Source organism: Hippopotamus amphibius, chromosome 14 (genome assembly GCF_030028045.1).
Source record: "Hippopotamus amphibius kiboko isolate mHipAmp2 chromosome 14, mHipAmp2.hap2, whole genome shotgun sequence".
Lineage (NCBI taxonomy): Eukaryota > Metazoa > Chordata > Mammalia > Artiodactyla > Hippopotamidae > Hippopotamus > Hippopotamus amphibius.
The window spans coordinates 38,529,905-38,540,012 of NC_080199.1; the positions used below are offsets into that span (position 1 = coordinate 38,529,905).

At 36.2% G+C, this 10,108-nt stretch overlaps 1 pseudogene; it reads right to left on the bottom strand.

Annotated features, from left to right (window-relative positions):
• The window catches only part of LOC130835561 (microcephalin-like), a 127,351-nt pseudogene extending 118,191 nt beyond the window's left edge, over positions 1-9,160 (bottom strand).
• Positions 9,161-10,108: the final 948 nt, after the last annotated feature.

The following is a 10,108-nucleotide window of genomic DNA, read 5'->3' on the forward strand; positions in this document are numbered from 1 at the left end:
CACCTTGTTAGTTGTTTGGCCTGAGGCTACCCAGCACTGGAGCTTACAGGCTCTTTGTTGGGGCTAATGGAGAACTCTGGGAGGGCTCGTACCAATGAGCACTTCCCAGAACCCCTGCTGCCAGTGCCCCTGTCTCCTCAGTGAGCCACTGCTGCACCCCACCTCTGTAGGCAACCCTTCAACACCAGCAGGTAGGTCTGGTTCAGTCTCCTATGTGGTCACTGCTCCTTCCCCCTGGGTCCTGATCAGCACAATTTTTTTATGTGCCCTCCAAGAGTGGAGTCTCTGTTTCCCCCAGTCCTGTGGAAGTCCTGCAATCAAATCCCACTGGCTTTCAATGTCTGATTCTCTGGGGATTCCTCCTCCCATTGCTGGACTCCCAGGTTAGGAAGCCTGGTATGGAGCTCAGAACCCTCACTTTAGTGGGTGGACTTCTGCAGTATAATTGTTCTCCAGCTTGTGAGTCACCCACCCAGTATTTATCAATTTTGATTTTAGCACAATTGTGCCCCTCCTACCATCTCATTGCAGCTTCTCCTTTGTCTCTGGGTGTGTGGTTTCTTTTTTGGTGAGTTCCAGTGTCTTTCTGTAGATGATTGTTCAGCAGTTAGTTGTAATTCTGGTGCTCTTGCAAGAGGGAGTGAGCACACGTCTTCCTACTCTGCCATCTTGATTCCTTTCCCAAAAGGGAGCTCTCTCTCTGATTTTATAAAAGAAACTGGCATCCAGACCCAAATAAGATGTTTTTATGGAAGCATTAGTCTGCCATCTTCTCGGTCTGCCAGTATTCCTTGCCTCAACACCTTGTCTCTGAATCATTGGGCTGTCCTGTGGTGAGCAGAGTGTCCTTGAACTCAGTAACGTTTTTACATGCTACACCTTTTCCCTGGTGTATTTTGACTCTTAAAATGAAATCAGCAAACAACAACAGAAAACTCTTTTTGTCTCTCCCCTTCCAGTCCCACATTCTACCTCCACCTCCATCTTCTGTATTTCTACCACCTTGCAGTTGCCTCAAAAATTTGAAAGTCAGAGATTTCTTCATCATGAAATATATTATTCTACAGAATTTTCCCAATTATATGCAATAATTGATTAACTAGAGCTTTACTCCGAATTTCTTTTAAAACCATAAAGCAGAAAATGTATTTTATACACAACTCAAGAATTAATTATAAAACAGTTTGCATTTCTCCACTATCCTGTGTTTTTGCACATTTCACCAAGTGCTATTTTTTTCCAAATTATTCTATTGTCTTAGATACATAAGAGCAGACACATTTCCTTTCAAATCTATTTTTAGTGACTCTTTTGCTTCATAGACAAAAATCAATTAGGATATACTTAAATACTATAATTTAGTATCAAAAATTACAATCAGTAGGACTAACATTTTCTTGGTTATATTTCTAAATGAAAAGTGAAAGGGGATATATGTTGGCACATTTAACTGAAGAAATCAATACAATTCCAAATCATTCTGCTTTATTTTAAAGTGCCTTTGTTAAAAAAAAAAATCTATGGTGACTAATTTATGAACTCCAAGAACCATTTAATAACCTTGTTTAACCTTTTAAATTTTTCATATCTTTAAAAAGCCCAATGAATGCTATAATCTCAGAATTACTAACTTCCTTTCAAGTAGCAGAATATACATGAAAGGGCCTAGATCCTTCTTAATTTCATTGAAAACACTTCCTCCAGTGACCCTTTCCACATCTCCATTATTTCTGCTATCATAAGTCAAATAGCCTATTATCTTTACAAATGTTGAGAATGGAAATGGATTTTAACAAATTAAAATTTTATTTACTCTAAGCTTACCTGTTTGGAGTAAATACAAAATGTATTGCCAGGAGTTAGAAAATTTAAGACAATTTATATAGGTAGGACTTTATTTGTTATGTATCATTCACCAAACAAAAATTTGTTTCCTACTGCAAACTGTAACAGGGAAGAGCAAAAGTCTGACCCCACGTTGCATTTCTTTCTTGGACTTTAACTTTTGCTTTTTGTTTAGTTTAACACTCTGCCTGAATGTTAAGCTAAAGTGCCTTTGTTCAGCCCAGAGGGAGGCAATCTGACCCTGTCTGCCTGTGAATGGTGACAGAAAAGAAGAAATTAACACATTCCCTCCTTGTACTGGCTAACCCAGGCAACATTAATGGCCCTTTTACTTTACTTCCTCACCTCCTCACACTCTCTGTCCTATAAAAGAAACTGGCATCCAGACCCGGATAATATTTTTTTGGGGGACCCTAGTCTGCCACCTTCTTGGTCTACTGACTTTCCATATAAAGTTGCTATTCCTTGCCTCAACACCTTGTCTTGTGATTTATTGGCGTGTCGTGAGGCAAGTAGAGCAAGCCTGGACCCAGTAACAACACCAGAAACTATATGATTATATAATATTGAAAGTACTTAGTAAATTGCCACATCCAAGGTAAATTTTTTACCAAGATACTTACTTATTTCTCTTTCCCCTTTATGGGGTGTGTGTGTGTGTGTGTGTGTGTAGGTTTAACTCTTGGAAACACTTAACACTTACTAAGTGAGCATTTAAACTTTGTTGCTCACACACCAAAAACAATATATATAAAGATGTATTCCCTGGTCACAAGGATACAGTTTCAGTGGAGAAAAAGTCAACAAACATAAATCAATAGAAAATAACATAAAGCAATACACCATTTAATGCCTTGTTTTGTGACCTAATAGTTTCCCTAAGATCTAAGAATAAAATAAGAGAATTAAACAAAAATCAAAAACTAGGTAAATGGCAGTAGTAGTACTTTACCTTGTACCAGCAGACAAAACAGAAAGTTACAGCAAGAAATACAGGAAGGGATTCCCAGATTATGAAAAACAAGATGAGCATGAATTCAGAAGCTCTTTACATTGTCTAAATCATTATCCTTACACCAGGCAAGGAAAATGAGACATTTGGCTATGTCTAGAGATATTCTTTTTGGAGACATTTTTCATTGTCACAACTGAGTTGAAGTTGTGAGGTATAGGAAAACTGAAATGGGGAAAAGGGGGGTTGACTTGCATCTATTAGATAAAGGCCAGGAGTGGACTGAACATTCTACAACTAACTGGCTAGTTTCCTCACTACAAAAAGAATCAACCTGTCCAAATGTCAGCAGTGCCAGGGTTGAAAACCCCTGGCCTAAATATGAGAGTGAGGCAAGTGTTTCTCTCATGTTAAATCCCATTTCAGGTTGTAGGGGGGTGCTGAAACAGAGCCTTTGCTGCATTTTCCCAGCATTTACCATGCAAATGGTGATAACAGAATCTTTAGAAACCAATCAAAAGAGATAATGAGAAAAAGTTTATTCTGAGTCCATTGATTTACACCACTAAAGCATCGGTTGTGCCAATAAGCACTTCAGAGCATATACTACAGTAGGTACCATTTGAACAAGGAGGTGTCTCTCCACTTACGTAGGTGTCTTTAATTTCTCTTGACAATGTCTTGTGGTTTTCAGTATCTGTGGCTTGCACTTAAAATTATTCTTAATTATTATATTTTATTATTGATATTGTAAATTGAATGGTTTCCTTAATTTCAATTTTGAATTCTTCATTACTAGTACATATAAATACAACTGATGAGTAAAATCACTTCATTGAGGTATTAATGGCATACTAAAACTATACATATTTAATGAGTTTGGAGATATGTATACACCCATGAAGCCATCACCACAATCTATGCCATAAGCACATTAATTACTACCCAAAGTTTCCTCCTGCTTTATTTATTATTTTTTGTGTTGATAAGAACATTTAGAAAACGTACACTCTTAGAAAATTTTTATTATACGATACAGTATTATTTACTATAGACTATAAAATAGAGTAGATTTCTAGGAATCATTGATCTTGTATAACTGAAACTGTATTGTTTGGGCATGACTTCTATGTTTCTCTGTCACCCAAGCCCTGACAATGATCATTCCACTCTTTGTTTCATGAGTTTGAATAGTTTAAATTCCTCATATCAGTAGGATCACATAGTATTTGTTCTTATGTGACTGGCTTATTTTATTATTATTTTTTTAACTTTTCTTTTTTACACATCTTTACTGGAGTATAATTTCTTTACAGTGTTGTGTTAGTTTCTACTGTACAACAAAGTGAATTAGCTATATGTATACATATATCCCCATATTTCCTCCCTCTTGAGCCTCCCTCCCACCCTCCCTATCCTACCCTTCTAAGGCCTGGGAGCTTTTCTCCCTGTGTTTGCAGCAGCTTCCCACTAGCTATCTATTTTACATTTGGTAGTGTATATATGTCAATGTTATTCTCTCACTACTCAACAGCCTCTCCATCCCCACCATGTTCTCTAGCCCATTGTCTACATTTGCATCTTTATTCCTGCTCTACCACTGTGTTCATCAGTACTATTTTTCTAGATTCCATAAATATGCATTAGCATATGATATTTGTTTTTCTTTTTCTGGATTACTTGATTCTGCATGACAGTCTCTAGGTCCATCAGCCTCACTGAAAATAATTCAATTTCATTCCTCTTTATGGCTGAGTGATATTCCATTGTATATATGAGCCACATCTTCTTTATCCATTCATACATAGATGGACATTTAGGTTGTTTCTATGCCCTGGCTATTGTAAATAGTGCTGCAATGAATATTGTGATACATGTATCTTTTTGAATTTTGGTTTTCTCAAGGTATGTGCCCAGTAGTGGGATTGCTGGTTCATACGATAATTCTATTTTTTAGTTTTTTAAGAAATCTCCATACTGTTTTCCATAATGGCTGTACCAATTTACATTCCCCCAACAGTGCAGGAGAATTCCCTTTTCTCCACACCCTCTCCAGCATTTATTGTTTCTAGATATTTTGATGATGGCCATTCTGACTGTTGTGAGGTGATACCTCATTGTGGTTTAGACTTGCATTTCTCTAATGATAAGGGATGTTGAGCATCTTTTCATGTGTTTGTTGGTCATTTATGTGTCTTCTTTGGAGAAATGTCTAGGTATTCTGCCCATTTTTGGATGGGGTTTTTTGTTTTTTTAATACTGAGCTGAATGAGCTGCTTGTATATTTTGGGGATTAATCCTTTGTCGGTTGCTTCATTTTCACATATTTTCTCCCATTCTGAGGGTTGTCTTTTCATCTTATTTATGGTTTCCTTTGCTTTCTTTTAAGTTTAATTAGGTCTCATTTGTTTATTTTTCTTTTTATTTTCACTACCCTAGGAAATGGGTCAAAAAGGATCTTGTTGTCACTTATGTCATAAAGTGTTCTGCCTATATTTTCCTCTAAGAGTTTTATAGTGTCTGGCCTTACATTTAGGTCTTTAATCCATTTTGAGTTTATTTTTGTGTATGATGTTAGGAAGTGTTCTAATATCATTCTTTTACATGTTGCTGTCCAATTTTCCCAGCACCACTTATTGCAGAGGCTGTCTTTTCTCCATTGTATATCCTTGCCTCCTTTGTGAAAGATAAGATGTCCATATGTGCATGGGTTTATCTTTGGGGTTTCTATCCTGTTCCATTGATCTATATTTTGTGTTTTCATGCCAGCACCATACTGTCTTGATTACTGTAGCTTTGTAGTATAGTCTAACATCAGGGAGCCTGATTCCACCAGCTCCATTTTTCCTTCTCAAGATTGCTTTGGCTATTTGGGGTCTTTTGTGTTTTATTGTATAAATTTTTGTTCTAGTTCTGTGAAAAATGTAACTGACATTTTTACTTAGCATAATGTTCTTTAGGTTCATTCACTTTGTCAAAAATTACAAGATATTTTTAAGGCTGAATAATGTTCCATTTTATATAAATACAATATTTTCTTTATCCATTTATCCATCAATGGACATTTAACTTGCTTCCATATCATGGCTATTGTGAATAATCCTACAATGAAGACAGGGATACAGATATCTCTTTGAGATCCTATTTTCAATTCCTTTGGATAAATACCCAGAAGGAAGATTACTGGATCATATTTGTATTTTTAATTGTTCAAAGAACCCTGTTCTGTTTTCTATACTGGCTGCACAAATTTACATTCTCACCAACAGTGTATGAGAGTTTTCTTTTCTCCACATTCACTTTAACACTTTATAGCTTTGCGGTTTTGTTTGTTTGTTTGTTTGTTTTGTTTTGTTTGTTTGATAATAGCCATTCTAACAGGTGTGAGGTGATATCTCATTGTGATTGGTTTTGGTTTTTATTTCCCTGATGAAGTTGAACACCTTTTCATTAACCTGTTGGTCATTTGTTTGTTTTCTTTGGAGAAATGTCATTTCAAGACCTTTTCCTATTTTTTAATGATTGTTTTTGCTTTTGTTATAGAGTTGTAGGAATTCCTTAAACATTTTGGATATTAACCCTTTATCAAATATGCAGTTTATAATTATTTGCTCATATTCCACAGGCTGCCTTTTAACTTTGTTTAATATTTTCTTTACTGTGAGAAAGTATTTTAATATAATCCCATTTGTCTATTTTTTGCTTTTGTTGTCTGTGTTTATAGTATCACATCCAAGAAATAGGTGCTAAGGGAATATCAAGGAGCTTTTGTCCTTTGTTTTCTTCTGGAAGTTTTACATCTGACATGTAAGTCTTTAATCCATTTTAAGTTGATTTGGGGGTAAAGTATAAGGGTCCAGTTACATTCTTTGCATATGGATATCTAATGTTTTCAACACAATTTGTTGAAGAGAGAATGTTTTCCCCATTTTGTATTTTTGGTACCCTTGTCAAAGATTAGTTAACACATACATATGGAAGGGTAAAATTCTGCCCTCTATTTTGTTCCATTGGTCTTTATGTCTGTTTTTATGCCAGTAGCATATTTTGATTACTGTATGTTTGTAATACATTTTGAAACATGGAAATGTGGTTGCTTGCAACTTTTTACTTGCTCCAAATTGTTTTGCTTATTCTAGATATTTTGCAGTTCCATATAATTATTTCTTATTATTTATGTAAAATGTGCCATAAGGATTTTGATAGAAATTGCATTGAATCTGTAGATTGCTTCGGGTAGTATAGATATTTTAACAATATTAATTCTTCCAGTCTATGAACATGGAATGTCTACTTATTTGTGTCTTTCATCAGTGTTTTAGTTTTCTTGGTTTAAATTATTCTCTAAAGTTTACAGTATTTTCAATGTATCAAAAAGAAGTTTAAGCTTTTGGTTTTTACTGCCTTAATTCCAGTAAAGTTTAGAGACTTTACTCATATATAACTCCACCTTTATACTATGATCATTAAACATATTATGTCTATATATAGTACAAACCCAAGAATACATTCTTATAATTATGTCTTTATATTATCTCTTTTAAAGGAGCTGAAAGAATAGAGGAAAAACAAGTATGTATTAATAGAGTTTGTTATATCATGCTTCCTAATTACTATTTCTTAACTTCTTCCACTGGATTCTAGTTACCTTTTTGTACAGGTTTTCTCAAATCCATATATTTTATGCTCTAATTGTTAAATATACTACATGTATATGTTATAATACCAATAATACAGTTATATCTCTATAACTTTATGAAATTACTTCTTAAGAGGAAAAAGGATGTCATAAATAATTTTACTCTTTTTTATAATTCCATATATATACCAGCATAATTACCTTTATTAGTGTTCTTTATTTTTCTGTGTATTCAAACTACTATCTGGTGTCCCTAAGTTTTGGCCTAAAGAATTTCCTTTAGTATTTTGGGTAGGACAGGCCTGGTGGAAACACATTATATAAGCTTTTGTTTTTTTTTTGAAATATCTTTCTTTTCCCTTCATTTTGGAAAATTAGTTTTGCTGTATATAGGATTCTTGGTTGATAGTGTTTCACTTTTGGCACTTTGAATACATGTCATACTAATGCTTTTTTTTTTTTTTTTTGAAGTTGAAAAAAGACTTTTATTTCAACACAAAAGTTTTGGAGAGGTATAGCTTCTTGTACCTTCAGGAGGCTCTCTGAGTTCCACTCCTTGAGATTATCGGGAGAAAAGTAATCATCCTAGGAGGACTCGTCGCGACCCAGGGCTGCTTGAGCACCGCGGGCTCTTCTCCGGTTCCCACAGCTGCAGCCGGGGTGTGGACGCGGCCCGCGGGACCGCCTCTTCTTCAGTCTCTCCCTTGGGGGTGCACTACAGTTTTCTGACGTCCTTCTTCTCTTGGCTGAGGATCTGTGGGGTAGTGAACGGCCCCCGGGGCGGGGGGGGGGTGCTTTTTTTGCAGACATCATAGGAGACAAACCCCTCTTCTCATCAAACACCCCTTGAGCCGGTCCCCACAGTGGCTTCGCGACAGAGGTGATGACTTTGCCTGCAGCATCCGTCTGCTGGTGGGTCTTTCCCTTGGACAGAGTGCTGGTGGATTTGTGAGGAGTGAACTGCCTGAGGGAACAAGGAGATGCTGATGGACGGACACTGCTCGTTTTCAACACAGGTGACGAAGCACACGCAGCACTTCTACTTTCATCGAGGAATCTTCCCAGTTTCTTCTCCTGAGTCCCACGTGCAGAGCTTCCACAAAGATCATCAAAAGGCTAGTGTAGGACACCAGCAGAGGAGTCCTCTGAACATGCAGTATCATGTGAAAAGTTCAAGGATGCTACACACAGAGAGTTAACGGTGTTATCATCAGATTTTCCAAGCGCCTGGGAAGAGGTGGAGGAAAGATACTCCCATTTCTCCTTCATCTCCTGCAGTCTCTTCTCCATTGCACTGTGGTGGCCACTGCAGATTTTAACTGTGTGACTGTACACCAACGAGCCGTTGGATTCAAATACAAGAACAGGAACATTATTATCCATTGTGGTTTTCTGCTGTCGCAGCTCTTTAGACATTTTCTCAAACTTCTTTTGCAGTCTTTTATCATTTTCTGATGTTTTAGGAATAAAATATTTGGGCTTCAGACACTTGCGTTTCTTGTTTGTTTGTTTGTTTGCTTATATTTAATGAGACTTGGTAGGCATTCATTGTAATTAGCTGCAGGGAACATCAATGTGCTCTCCAGCTGGCCTGCGTTTTTCAACCCAGTGCACTGAGACGAGCTTCACTCCTCTCTTCCGTACTTTGTCCCAGGTGCTCTGGTACTCATCTCTGAACAGGACGTGAGTTACTTGCTAAAAGTTTTTGAAACCTTTGCCCCCATATCCACAAATTGATTTGTAAATGTCTTTGAATAATTTTGTGTTCCATTGGCTAACCACACCTCAACATAACGCCAAGGTGTCTTTCAGGATGGGCCCCCCCCCCAAAGTCCCGCGGGCCGCTGTGAGGTGCAGCGGGACCCCCATACTAACTCTTCAGGTCTTCATTGTTTCTGATGATATGTCAGTTTACAATCTCATTGGACTTTGCTTGTAGGTAGTGAGTTGTTTTTCTCTTACCACTTTCAATATTTTTTGTCTTTTCACACTTTGAGTTTGATGTTTTGGATGTGGATCCCTTAGTATTTATTCTACTTGGAAGTTTTTAAATTTCTTCATTATATAGATAAATGTTTTTTCATTAAATTTGGCAAATTTTCAGCAATTGTTTCTTCAAATATTTTTCTGCCCTTTTCTCTCTCCCCTGTTTCTATTACTCACATTATAAGTATATGAGTGTGCTTAATGGTGTTACTTATTTCATTGAGGCTCTTTCATATTTTTTCCATTGTTTTTTATCTCTGTTTTTTCAGACTACAATATCTATTGACCTATCTTTGTTTGCTGATCCTTTCTCCTATCAGCTCAAAACTATTGCTAAGCTCTTCTAGTGAATTTATCAGTGCAGTTATTATATTTTCAACTCCAAAATTTCCATTTGATTCTTTTACACAATTTTTATATTTTACTGACATTCTTTATTTGATATTTTCATTACATTTTCCTTAATTCTTTGGGCATGGTATCCTTTCTTGAGCATATTCATGAAAATACAATAGTATAATAATTGCTTTGAGGACTTTCTTCTCTAAGTCCAACATCTGGACTCCTTCAAAAGAAATTTCTATTGATTCTTTTTCTTTTTCTTTACTTTGCTTTTTTAAAATAAAATTGTGTGTCATAATTTTTGTTCAAAACCGGGCATTTTAGGTAATATATTAGCAACTCTA